This window comes from Anopheles merus, chromosome X, assembly GCF_017562075.2.
Source record: "Anopheles merus strain MAF chromosome X, AmerM5.1, whole genome shotgun sequence".
In the NCBI taxonomy this organism is placed as follows: Eukaryota; Metazoa; Arthropoda; class Insecta; order Diptera; family Culicidae; genus Anopheles; species Anopheles merus.
This window is the reverse complement of record NC_054081.1, coordinates 22,361,293-22,375,777: the sequence shown is the minus strand read 5'-3', so window position 1 is coordinate 22,375,777 and position 14,485 is coordinate 22,361,293. Positions and strand designations below refer to the sequence as shown.

Below are 14,485 nucleotides of genomic sequence, written 5' to 3'. Positions count from 1 at the left end.
CTGCCCCAACGGCTCCAGAGCCGGCTCAGCTCCAACGGCTCCGGAGCCGGTTTTAACACAAGGGACCAAACAAACTTTTTGAATAAAGTTCCAATTGAGGAAAACCGTAAAAAGCGGAGTAGGTCATGTTTAAAATAATTTACAAAAAAAAAAATCGATTAGTTTTGAATATAGTTAAGAAAGGTGAGACCAACGAATGCTACACAACGTCATACATGTCAATACTGCAATCACATCGTGTGTTAGCTTCCATGAGAAGATATATTCGTTTTTTTTTATTACGCTATCATACAATGCTGTCTCTATTGAACCGTTGGTTTGGAGCCATTGATTTGTCGACGGCTCTGGAACAGTGGACCCGAAGCCGGCTCCGCAGCCGTTGGAACGGAGCCGTGAGTGCAGAGCTGTTAGTCCGGAACCGGCTGCAGAGCCATTGGTGCGGAGCCGTTGTAGCGGAGCCGGCTCCGGAGCCGTCGGAGCGGAGCTGGCTCCAGATCCGTTAGTCCGGAGCCGTTAGTCCGGAGCCGTTAGTCCGGAGCCGTTAGTGCGCTCCGACACACCCATCACTAGATCACAGGACTGTTCTTGGACGGAAAGGAAACTCGTGTGATGAAACTCTACGAGGAATTAAAAACTAAAATTATTTCTTTTTAATTTTACTAAAATATGAATTAAATTACCACGTGCTGTTAGAGACTGGTTTGATGTTAATCTATGGTTAGAAACGTGTCGTTCGATATGATTTTTTTAATGTTCAACCGCTGCATACATTATCCGTCCAGTATATGCTCACTATCTGGCTACTTCATTCGCTTCTTTATCGGCTCTCCCTTATTGCTTATACAAACATGATTTTGCAGCAAACTTAAGTTAATGCCCTGCGATTTTTCAACTCGTACATGTTGGATCTTATTACGATAACACACGAATGTTTATAGCGGAATCCCTTCTCCACTTTCAACACAAGTCCAGTAGAAAGTACATAATTAAAATTAGATTTACAATAATTCAACAATACAACCTAAAACATCGTACTATTGCACGATTGCAATCCAGTTGCAATCAGTCGAATTGTAAACAAACCAGTCCAATTGTAGACAAACCATTCCAATTTGTCTGTCAAAATTTTTTCATTCATTTTTTTATTGGAAATCGGCCAAAACAGGCTTTTGTCATAACCTGTATAGAGTCTAATAACCTTGGGGAGACGGTTGGGAATACTTGGAATTACGCGGAGGCGCGAGCGTATTTTGGTTTGTAGACAGTTTTTGCACTCACACAATTACACATGTGTGATTGTGTGCGTTCCCCTCCCAACAATTTAAACTTAAATTCTCTCATTTTCTCATGCCCTCTCTGTCACATTCGTAGCTCGATCTCCCTCTTCTATGACTTAGTGTTCTGAGCATGCGGTTTTTGCAACGGCCATTTCGTGCCGCTTCGATCTCATCACCTTCTCTCCTCTCCCACCCCCCTTTTTGATCCACACTTTGGGGCTTGCAAATTTTTGACATGTCAAATGAGAGTGAAGCCAAAATGTAAACAGCAAGTGTTTGCATGTGCGGTGATCTTGTGAGTATTTTGTGCAAATTATGACATATGTCTTACAAAAAAACGTTTTGTTTTGTAGATTAAACATAAAACTAACCACGACAGTATTATTTAGTTGTGGTGGAAGCCAAAAAATAGCTTGGAGCATTCAATAAAGCAGGATGAAATTTTTAACCTTCACGCACGACGCTGACGCTGAGGTAAGGTGTGCTTGTGTTTAATTTCGATGATTGTTTCATTTTAGGATGTGATTTGTGCCATATAACCTTTTCTGGCGGGGATTCTTTGGTCGGCATCGTCTGCAGCTGTTAAGCGGTGCAGAGGAAGGGGCTCGCTACGACCATTCCCACACCCGGACGCTTTTTCCGGGGATGAAGGAAATGTTCCCGGTGGGTTGAACTTGTTCTATTTTAATTGACTGGTTTTAATGTAGGTGACCTTTTTCCCGGTAGGCTATATGCGCAAAATTTAACGGTAACCCGTGTTGTGAACGAATCGGCATATGCGGTGCCGGATACTGTGCAAATTGTACACAACGGGACGATGTCCAGGCACGACACAAGAGTACGATTACATGCAACTGATCTGCTCTGCGTGCCACCTGATGCTGGCGTTCGGCAAAACACGGAAGGAAAGAATTTCGACGTGTGGAACAAGGATGTGCTGAATGCGTTCCTGATCGATATCACGTAGATCATTCTACTGCGACTATACAGGGTTTCTCAAGCCAGCTCAACATCGTAACACTATTTTTCGAACACGTTAAGCGATTGTCAACATCGTACGTACAATTCGAATCCGTAAACTCTTTTCGATTTGGTAACACTAGGTTTGAATGCGTAAAGTCCCAACTCGAATCTGGAAAATGTATAATGGGTGACAAGACAGCCAACATACATTTTACAGATTCGAGATGGGATTTTACGCGTTCAAAATCTAGTGTTACCAAATCGAAAAGAGTTTACGGATTCGAATTGTATGTACGATGTTGACAATCGTTTTACGTGTTTGAAAAATAGTGTCACGATGTTGAGCTGGCTTGAAAAACCCTGTAAGGGATACTTGCTGGATTGTATTCGTGACAGGGCCGGCCAGAAGGGTGTGGGCAAGTTGACGGAAATTGTCGCAATGTACCATAGCGTTCCGGTGATGCCAAAAGACGAAGCAGACTTCTCCAGCTACTTCCACGCCGAAGGATGAACGTGCTCAGGGCAGCAAACAACTCGCCGGAGCACAGAGCACGAAAGGCATCGTACGCGCAAGGCTTCATGCTGCTGCGCGAAGCGGCCAGCGAGTAAAAGAGGAACCTGAACTACGGTTGCTCCTCGGCAACATTTGAAACGTGTTGGTAAACAATTCGCATCGTACCATCCATCTTATCATGCGTATTCCATAAAATTATTCTGCAGTTATGAAGCGGCTGACATTAACTTGTTATAAGGTTACCAAAACTGAATTGATGTAAGGCTTCATGGTTCAGTATTTGGCCGAAAACGTACGTACTAGTTCATTGAACTATATAAAAAACATCAAACCAGCACGCTGTTGCCTCGAGTCGAGTACATGCTCCGATTTAACCAAATTGTTATCCCTAAAGTGCATAACCATCCTATGCAGAAATACGTGCTCAATGTATGGCGTTGCTTGCTTGTACTTAAACATATACATCTTTGAGTAAGTACGCTTTGGGGACCGTTATTCCAAGGTTATAATTGTGAAAATATATTTAATATAAATTTCAGGTTGTATGAGTCCCGTAAATGGTCGAGCCACTTGAAAACATACGTCCCCATTAGACCTCATCAATAGATCATCTAATAAACGACGGCGCTGCATTTAAAGTGGTTCATGGTAGACCTCAAAACTGGTTAGCACTTGATAAAAAGGTAAGCAAGTGAGTATTCGACAAACGTGCATGTGACCATCTCTGTTATGTAAAAGTTATCCACAAAGAATGATATCTATGAAGAATCATCATTATTGTAATAATCTTAAAGCTAACTTTGCTACTTATTCATTGCACCAGTTCAATCAATTATGAATATAAAAATTGGTATGTTAACACTTTGATCGCCAGCCTGACGTCACAGTTTTTGAGTGAGCACGTAGCGCATGGCAAGAGAGCGATGAGAGCGACAGTTTCTCGTGCGATTGTTATCACTCTTTTGTTTCATTGCGATAAGCGGCGTAGCACATGTCGTTCTCGTTCCCTCTTTCCTACCTCATTCGTTCTCAAGAGAATCACTGAGCGTCAGATGCAAAGCTGAACGGTGAGCAAAACCTTCATGCGAATTTATATGACACGGCGCTTAAAGTGTTAACCTTTAAGTTGGCAACCGGATACCCTGTTCTATTTTCAACTTCGAACTGCAATAACTTTTGATTCATTGCTTTTATTGACCTGAAATTTTCCGTAGCCTCCCAACTTTTAATTTATGATTTTTTAGTGCATAAGTTGTAATTTTAAACAGCCTGTAAGTATTTTATTTTGATTTTTTTTTAAACTTTACCACGTAAGTTGGCATCCAGCATACCCGGGTATTCCATACATTTTGTATGGAGAATGAGGTTTCTCTTCTTCCTCTTTTCGTATTGTGCTTATTTTCGAGTCAAATTCAAGCGATTCCAAATTTAAATTTGACCGTTGTTTTTATAATAAAATGAAAAAATACTTAATGAATAAATGAAATAGAAGAGGATATATGGTCGGCATTACTTGCTTACAGCATCAAAAGATAGAAAGCATTGTTTACCTATGAAAATCGTTAATTTTTTGCATCAAAACGTGTGGAATACCCGGGTATGCCGGGTACGCAACTTATACTTGCCACTTACGTGTGTAAATCTGGTTGCCAACTCTACGGTGAAAGGAAAATTACTCATAGAAACTTTTTATAACTAAAACTCCATAATTTTTTATATTTACTGATATCCACATTATTTAGAATAATTCATACAACTACCTTAAACCGAAAAATCAATTACTATCAACATGTACTAGCATTTATGAATTCGCTTATATTATTCAATTGACTAATAGTTCAGCAACAATCAAAAATAAAAAAACCTTATCAATATCAACAAATTCTAAGCAAAAAAAAATCGTCAAAGGAACATTATTGAATTCTATCTTATTTATCTAATTCTTCTTCTTCTTTCTTGAAAACGTACCACGACTGACACTTTTCACAATGCCTTTGGCTTCGGCAGCTGATTGCGAATTTTTAAATTTCTTTATAACAAAATCCCCAACAATAGAATCCTCCAAAGCCCTTCCTGCTCCTCCGACAACAGCAAATAGACGCAGGATGTTAGAATATTTCCTGAATTCTACATTAGGCCCGTTGCCTCCCCGTCCACTCCAACTGCAATCTACTATAAATATCCTATTTAGTAATAGGTAAAGAACGCGATGCATCCTACTCTTTGCGTTTGATGCTTTTACCTTCTTCATAAGCCATCCTTTTAAATTATTGAAGCGCTTTGCTGACGCTATGCTTTCTTCTAAGTCATCTAGACCGATCTTGGTTGAAATCAAAGCGAACAAAAAGTCTTCTTCATCTTCCATATGCCCATCATCATTTTGGGTTGGTTCAGCTTGGCTTTGGCTTTGAGTTTTTAAAATCTCGTCCTGTTTCATTCGCACGTCTATCACTGCATTCAAAACTGTCCTTATATATTTTTTATTTTCCTGCGCTAGTTCTACACAAGGACACTCCTGGAAACTACTCGTCGAAGCATCGGGAGCTCGTCCGTCGTTTGATGTCATGATTATCTAAAATAATAGGTGCAGGTAAAATCAACTAATGTGTTATGATTTCGATGTATTAACGCTTTGATTCATTCACTTACAGATTCGCCGGAAGCCGAACAACTATTTCGCCAACTAATAATGTGCTGGAATAGAAAAATACGTAAATCCGGAACTGATTTTGGCTATTCAAAACGACACCACTTGTCGACTTGTTATTGTTTAATAAAACGCATGCAAACCAAATACCTTTGTTGTTTCATTTTGACAGCAGTTGGAATGGGTCGAACCCCATTGTGTGGACTCGCATCAATACGGCTACACCGTGACGTTACTGAGCGCCTGTTCATATTGGGCTTGTTCTCTGTGTGACGTTTATACCAATAAGCCGAGAACAAGCCGAGAACAAGCCCAAGAAATTTCATAAAAATTCTCTCTGAGATTGTTGAGAGGGTCACTTTCAGCCTACGCGCTCAGTTTGGTTTTCTCGCAGCGGCATGCTGGTATCGGTGTCTCGCTCGCACTAGTGCAGCTAATGCTCCTCTGTGCGCTCCCTTTCTTGCCACCCCTAGGAATCGTCAGTTCAGCTCAAGCGTTCGCCGTGAAAGGCCGCGCGCGTGTTAGCCTAAGTCCCGGGCGATCGAAGTTTCGCTAAGTGTTGAAGTGTTTTGCACATTGAAATGAAGCTGCGCTTATCTTTCATCATTTATCCTAAATGTGTGATTTGTGCTGCTTTATTTCAATGTTTTTTGTTACTGTATTGTACATCAACAACGGGATCCACGCAGTTAGGCGGCTATTTTCAATACAGGGTTTCGAATCATATAAGGGAATAGTTCAATCAGTTAGGGGAATGTTGCAAACCGGTAGGGGAGTGTTGCAAGCACACTGTGGAAACTTGCAATCATATAAGGGAATTTTTCAAGCAGTTAGGGGAGAGTTGCAATGTCATTGGGGAGTTTTGCAATCCGTAGGGGAATTTTTATCCGGGCTTCAATCCAACCCTGCAAATGTCAAGTGTCAGAAGATCGTTTGTTTACATTGCGTCGATGCCGGCTCATAAACATTCTATCAGGCGAAGGAAAAGGTAACTAATTGCAATAATTTTATCAAATTACCCGGTTTAATGTGCCTTTTTCTTTCAGGCAAAGGACTGTTGCTAATTTTACTAGAAATAATCAATCAAAGATGCCGTTAAGAAAAAAGATTTCACTGGAGGACAAACAAAAAATTGTTAAATTGTATCATGAGGAATACAGAATGACAGACATTGCTAGGATAATGGATCTGAACATCCAAACAGTTTCTCGAATTGTTCATAACTTTTTAAAAGAAGGTGAGATTACGAACCATTCGAGCCAAAAAGGAGGTCCACATAACAAAAAACTCACTGCGGAGCAATTGGAAATGATAAAATCGTGGGTGGACGAAGACTGCACAACAAGTCTCAAAAAGATTTCCGAAAAGTGTGCCCGTGAATTTGGGGTTAATGTCTGCATATCAACTATAAGGAATTATTTAAGCGAATTCCATTACACTTTAAAAAGAGTGCAACTATTGCCAGTGCGACGCAATGCTGGAGATAATGTTCAGATGCGGAAGGAATATGCGTCGCGTTTTTTGGATTTGCAGTCAGATTTAAATGACCACAACTTCATGTTTGTGGATGAAGTTGGATTTAATATCTCATTACGATGCAAAAGAGGGTGGTCGGTTTCCGGTAAACCTGCAACGCAAGTCGTGCCATCTATCAGAAGCCGAAATTTGACCATTTGTTGTTGCATGTCCCGAAATGGGATCATGCCTATGACTCCACGAACGGGGCATTCAACCAAAATCTTTTTCTAGGTTTTCTAGAAAAACTCAAGGAAAGCATGGCAACTAATAATATCACTGATCCAGTGATATTTTTAGACAATGTTGCTTTCCATAAAACAAACTTAGTTAAACAATTTGCAGAAGAGAATAATATAAGATTAGAGTTCCTTCCTCCGTATTCACCCTTCCTCAATCCTATAGAAATATGTTTTCTAAGTGGAAGGATATAGTACGAAGAGCTCGCCCAACAAACGAAGCTGAACTAATGAAAGCAATACGAGATGGCAGTGAGCTGATAAATAGACAAGATTGCGATGGATATTTTCGAAATATGCTTAAGTACATTCGCAAATGCATCAATGAGGAGGAAATTGTTGATTGACATGTTGCTGTTGGTGTTATTAATACGAATGATTGAATTTTTAGTTCCTGTTACATAAGATATTAGGATTAAGAATTTAAGCTAACAAGAGCTGTGATTGAACTATTTTAGACTTTCTGAATTCTTATGTAATTTTATTCAAAATCAAAACCAAACGAAAAATGCTGTGAATTAAACTCTAATGAAATAAACAATTTTTACTGAATTGTCCTCTGTTGAATTGTGTTCCACAGTAGAAAAGCCCATTACTAAAACATTATTGAGATATGACATACACATGCATGAAGCGGGCGTCAGCAGCATCGCAAATATGTTCTGTAGGACTACAGCTCTATTGACACCGTTGGTCCAACTGCAACCGTTAGACGCTTCTGTGACAGCTATTGTGCATAAATGCCTACCGTCTGGTCAGGTTCAATAGCGAACGCGTAATGACCTGCCGGCAGATTTTAAGTGTAAAATGGTAATACACGTTTTAAAACTTTCATCGTTGTCTCTAATAGGTTATAGTATCGTTGGCTATACAGCGTTTCTCAAGTTAGCTCAACATCGTAACACTATTTTCTAACACGTTAAACGATTCTCAAAATCGTACATACAATTCATATCCATAAACTCTTTTCAATTTTGTAACATTAGGTTTCGGAACCGTAAAATCTCAACTCGAATCTGTAAAATGTATAATGGGAAGATGGGTACTATTTTTTTCCTATCGAAGAGGAAGGTGACAAGGAGTCAGCTACGTGCCCTGCCGTCTATAGAACCCTATACTACAATGGCTCCTGATAAGATTCTAATGCCAACTCCAACGCCAACTGCCAACTAATCAGCAAAGAATAAAAGAGCGATCGAGGGTTCGATCGGGGCCATACTTCGCTTAACTTTCCGTGTTCACTTTTCTTCGACTTAAAAGTTCCTGTGCTCGAAAGAATTTCTGCCCGCTACACAACAAAATACATATACACTAGCTTTCATCATCATTAGCCACGGTTGATAAAATAACACTAATCATCAGTTATCTCAATTTATAAGTAACTAATTACTACAAGTGATAACCTTCTCTAAACTGTAAAATATGCACCTTACTGCTATCTGCTATATGGACAACGGCTTCATCGACTGCTGAGATCCAGAAGTCTTCGAGGCTGCACGAAATGTTAGATATATCATATATTGATTCGCCCGGTGGTCCTCTATGGACAGGAGTCTTGGACCATCCTAGCGGAGGATGCAAACACTCTATTCGTGTTTGAGCGACGCATCCTCCTGGTCATCTTTAGCGGTGTGTTCGAGCATGTAGCGTCGAGAAGAAGGATGAACCTCAAGCTTGCCGATGCTGACGGTGGCGAAGGCTGGCAGGATACGATGGCTGAGGCATGTCATGAGGATGCCGGATTCGGTATGAGGCACAGCGGAGCACAGCAAACTCGATGGCTGGATCATGTGAAGCGAGATCGGGTGTCTACATGGTCGGAGATCGGGTGCCTACATGGAACTTGAAGTGTAGCGCTAGAATAAATATGTTATGTAATTTTAATATTCTGAGTTATCTAAATCATTACATGTTGAATAATTACTCATATTACTATGACACCGTCGCGTAGTTGGTGCAAAGAAGAGGTGCTGATCTGCGTAAAAAACTTGGAGATCCTAATGTGTTCCAAGCATTTGATGCAGTTCGGATGCAAACGAAGAAGAAAGGGCATAGCCTTGGACCGACCGTACTGGAAAAACATAACATATGTATGTATAAACTGAGTATATCGACACGACTAATGTGACATACCACACCAAGAAGGAAAAATTTCCGGCATTAACGAAGAATGTCTAGATGTTTTACATCTGGCAGAGGGCACGCTAATAGCTGCTATCTATGTAGATAAATTACACGTACATAGTAAACCACACGTTTCCACTATTAACATATAGCTTCAATGAACCTTTGCCTGAAAGAAAAAGGCACATTAAACCGGGTAATTTGATAAAATTATTGCAATTAGTTACCTTTTCCTTCGCCTGATAGAATGTTTATGAGCCGGCATCGACGCAATGTAAACAAACGATCTTCTGACACTTGACATTTGCAGGGTTGGATTGAAGCCCGGATAAAAATTCCCCTACGGATTGCAAAACTCCCCAATGACATTGCAACTCTCCCCTAACTGCTTGAAAAATTCCCTTATATGATTGCAAGTTTCCACAGTGTGCTTGCAACACTCCCCTACCGGTTTGCAACATTCCCCTAACTGATTGAACTATTCCCTTATATGATTCGAAACCCTGTACGACGATTTTTTTATATAAAGAATTTGTGTGGTTTGCTGCAAGATTGTGTGAAGCTATGTATTTAAATGTGCTTTTATTTGCAAAAAAAGTGATAACATAAAAACTGAGTTTATGTGTAAAAGTATTTGTTTTGATTCGGGTGCACCAAGTCCGAATGAAGGGAAGCGCACAGCGCGCTACGAAAGAAACGAGCGGGAGGGGGTGTCAGTTCAGCGCAGCGCAATTCGCTGGAATCAAGTGGGAGGGGGTACCAGATCAGCGCTGCCCAAGCCGAAAGAAACGGGAAGGAAGGGGTATGAGGAAAATACGATGAAACAGCGCGAAACAGCGTTCTTTACAACGAGAGCACCTCGTGTAATTTAAAGGCAAGCAAGAGAACGCATTCTCTCCGTGGTAGCGCTCCATCCGCCATTTTTAATTTTCAGCCAAAACTAACGGACTTCGGATCCGATCTTGGGACGGACCCCCACCGCGTGTTTCTACCTACCCCTCGTCTGAAAATTTCGTTCTCTTTGTCTGTCGGGCGTTGTTTAGGGCTCAGAATTAAAAATGTCGGGTGGAGCCGCTACCACGGAGAGCATGTGCTCTCTTGCTTGCCTTTCAAGTACACAAGGTGCTCTCGCCCACTGTACAAAGCGACGCAAGAAATCATACCGTTCGGAGAATTTTCTCGTGTCTTCTTTTTCCCTCCTGCGGCAAATTTGTCAAGCAGCTCGGCTAGCTACCCGTCCATGGCTCCGCCTCATACTCCTCGCATAAGCGTGCTGTCGAAGGTTTGGAGTGTTAGTGCGCCAGACGGCCAATCGCTGTCAGTCGTCGTCCGTGCTTTTTCCATCCATAGCGCTATCTCTTTCTCGCGTGTGGTCAATGTTCATGAGTTGCTGTGGCGCTTTAAAAAGCCGTTAACAAACATTGCGGCGATCAAGTTGCATTTTCCCAAATCAAACAAAAAAAGCGCAATGAGTTCAAACGCTGCCAAGTAAAAATGACTAAGGAATCGCTAGCTGACGCTGGAGGGTTTGCTGTGCAACGCGCAGAACCCTAATTCGCATTAACACGTTCAGCCCGGCACTGATTTTTATTCCGCACATCTGCATGCACGTCGTGGGTTCTAACCGCGTATGAACCGTCCGCCGTAGCGAGGGCTTATAATAATAATAAGAAAGAGAAGTTGAAATAGCAGTCCACACCCGGGGAAGAGTTTTTCTTCACTTTGTTGCTGCCGGGTCTACCGCTGAAGCGCGACAAATGCACGGAATGCACTCGATCAAACCATGAACCTACCGAGGCGAGCCCATTCCAAGGCAGTGCTGGTTGCTCGGCGTCATGATACCGACTCCAAGCCAACAAGCCACCAGATTCTGGACGGACAGGTGCAGCACCATACGCGCACCGTAATAAACAAATCCAGAATCCTCTTTTGTATGAGTTCAATTCATGTTTTGTTTCCACTTGCGTCCGCTAGCTGAATTCGAAAGAAATGTGCAACATAACACACTCGCTCGTTTGCTTCGATCGTGTGTCTCATTAATACCCCCAACAGCAGAACCGATCGCAATGATGGTAATGCCAAGCCAATGGTTGTGTTGTCTCTCAGGTAGCGAGATCGAAAGCCTTAGTGGAAGAAAAAGTACGCATCAGAATCAGTTTTTGGATTTCCACACGCACGCACACACGGACGCATACACGAGAGAATGCACCCACAAACGCGCGCACGCGAGAACGCACCTACGAACGCACGCACACGCAGTACTAGATGCGAGTACGGCTACCTTATCGGAAGAACGGCTGGTTCAGCTTTCTTGTAGCGCATCCTCATCCAAAGCGTCGGGCGGGGTAGGGGATCGCGACATGATAAAGTGAACGGTCACTTTCCCAGCGCTGTGTGTGTGCGTGTGTGTGTCGAGACCCGAAAACTTAAGACAGATGTTGGTACATTTAAAAAAAATATTTCATTGCTACTTTACACTGTGCTACAAGATGCTTAGAAGATCGTTAAAGCATCAAACATGTTCAAATTTAAAAATATTAGATCAGTGTTAGACGTTCTCCTACGCTTGTTTGAAATGGGCTTCTTCACCCTCAAGTGGCAGGGGCATCGAATGGTCTCATCAGCAGCGGAGCGAAATAAAATAAACCATCAATACACCGATAACACTTTTGAATCCCAATCCACTTCTCCCACAGCGTCTCAAGGTCACACACAAATAAATAAATACTAACACCCACCAATTACAATACACAATCGCAATGCACACATAAGTATTAACGCATACACCACAACACCCAATCAGCTGGCGGCGGAAGGCACGAACTGAAGCTCAAGCAAGGCAAGGCAGGGTGAAGGAGGGAAAAGAAGCGGACGATAAAATGGGCGCCAATATTTTAAACAATTTTAACCGTTTTTTTTGCTCCGCCGCCTAAAATAGTTCCTGCATTTCGCCAACAAAGGTCGCCAAACCTGCGCAGGCCTGCGCATGAATAGCTGAAGTACCGCGCGGGAAACGGACCAAAATCTGCGCTAGCCAGCGCAGATTTTGCCCCATTTCCTGCGCAGGAAACTACTCGAATTTGCGCAGCGAGCGCTGTAAAGAACGCTGTTTTGCGCTGTTTCATCGTATTTTCCGCATACCCCTTGCTTCCCGTTTCTTTCGGATTGCGCTGCGCTGATCTGGTACCCCCTCCTACTTAATTCCAGCGAATTGCGCTGCGCTGAACTGACACCCCCTCCCGCTCGTTTCTTTCGTAGCGCGCTGTGCGCATCCCTTCATTCGGACTTGGTGCACCCGAATCAAAACAAAAACTTGAACACATTAAACTTGGTTTATATTTTATCACTTTTATTGCAAATAAAAGCACATTTAAATACATAGCTTCACACAATCTTGCAGCAAACCACACAAATTCTTTATATAAAAAAATCGTCGTATTGAAAATAGCCGCCTAACTGCGTGGATCCCGTTGATGTACAATACAGTAACAAAAAACATTGAAATAAAGCAGCACAAATCACACATTAGGATAAATGATGAAAGAATAAGCGCAGCTTCATTTCAATGTGCAAAACACTTCAACACTTAGCGAAACTTCGATCGCCCGGGACTTAGGCTAACACGCGCGCGGCCTTTCACGGCGAACGCTTGAGCTGAACTGACGATTCCTAGGGGTGGCAAGAAAGGGAGCACAAAGAGGAGCATTAGCTGCACTAGTGCGAGCGAGACACCGATACCAGCATGCCGCTGCGAGAAAACCAAACTGAGCGCGTAGGCTGAAAGTGAACGCACACATTCGCTCATGTATAATAGTGTGAGTGCAAAAACTGTCTACAAACCAAAACACGCTCGCGCCTTTGCGTAATTCCAAGTATTTCCAATCGTCTTCTACCGTCTACAACTCCATGCTTCTACATGCCCCTCGCCTGAAAGTCGCACACTTTTTCATTATCTTTGCTAATAGGGTAATTTTGTAATGATATGTGTAGCAATGCATGTAGTTGTATTTATAGAATCTATTCCAAAAGTTTTTTAGCTCCTAATATTCTTCTAAAGTCACATGCATTGAAATGATAGCCCTGACAGTCGGGACGACATGGCGGTGTATTAGTGGGACCTTTCACGATTCTAGTCAGCTTATTGAATGGAGTTTGACAGCTGGAGGCTGAAATCATGTAAACACTCCATACAAAACCACACAAAAAACTAGCCTGCAATTTTCAGTCTAGATTATTCTAGCCTCAAAGCTAGAATTAGATTCGAGTACCTACTTAAAAAATGGCAATACAAGGTGAAGTTTACATTAATTCGAACGTACATTGAAGAGAGCAGGTGATGGGATTTAGAATCAAAGTATATGTAGCCCAGGTGGTCTCATAGCATGTTTTTTATTACCTAATTTTAATATCACTTTTTGACAGAACGGATAAAAACTTTTGCTCAAACAAGCTTTCTGGAGGCTTTACGAATACTCAAAACACTCTTAATATCTTCATTCAGAAACAGAACGATAAAAATCAGTCTTCTTAATTGATGCACATTGAGATTATCCCACCTATATATTATGCCGTCTTAGAAAGTTGCTCGAAAACTGCTATACAATACGAACAGCAGACAGGCTGAAATTTCAGCCTACGAACGTAAAACGGAAAGGACCCCAGTGTCAGTTGAACTATTTGCGGTGCATTCAATTTACGTAACTGAAAGCCATACATAATAAATTTATGGCATAAAAATAAGTATTGTTATAATAGCTGCGTAGAATAAGTTAAGTTAATAAGTTGGGCCGGTCTGGTGGTACAGTCGTCAACTCGTACGACTTAACAACATACCCGTCATGAGTTCAAGCCCCAAATAGACCGTACCCCCATACGTAGGACTGACTATCCTTCTATGGTAACAATAAGTCACTGAAAGTCAAGCTCACTTCACTAGTGGGTACAGACAGGCCTTGACCGATAGCGGTTGTTGTGCCAAAGAAGAAGAAGAAGAAGAAGAATAAGTTAAATAAGACATTTTTTAACCAATAAAAATACAAATTCCCCAAATTCCCAGCCGGGTAGGTGGTCATAAAGATAAGGGTGTATTTTTGGTCATAGAAACAAAGGCTAAAACATATTAAAACGGTCAATTGACCTTCCGCTACCTGTAAAACTTTTGGTCGTTAGGCTGTCATATGCTAGTCGGTTCATATTGGAATTTTTT

General features: G+C 41.7%; 1 protein-coding gene and 1 long non-coding RNA gene across 2 annotated transcripts in view; both read right to left on the bottom strand.

The window, feature by feature from the left end:
• The window catches only part of LOC121588547 (protein lozenge-like), a 282,254-nt gene that overhangs the window by 200,722 nt on the left and 67,047 nt on the right, over nt 1–14,485 (bottom strand). The window lies entirely within an intron of this gene.
• On the bottom strand, nt 8,082–9,770 carry LOC121588563. The gene is made up of 4 exons (XR_006004189.1): nt 9,507–9,770; nt 9,289–9,448; nt 9,080–9,226; nt 8,082–9,011 (listed from the first exon to the last, which is right to left on the bottom strand). It is a non-coding gene; the product is annotated as an uncharacterized LOC121588563 (long non-coding RNA).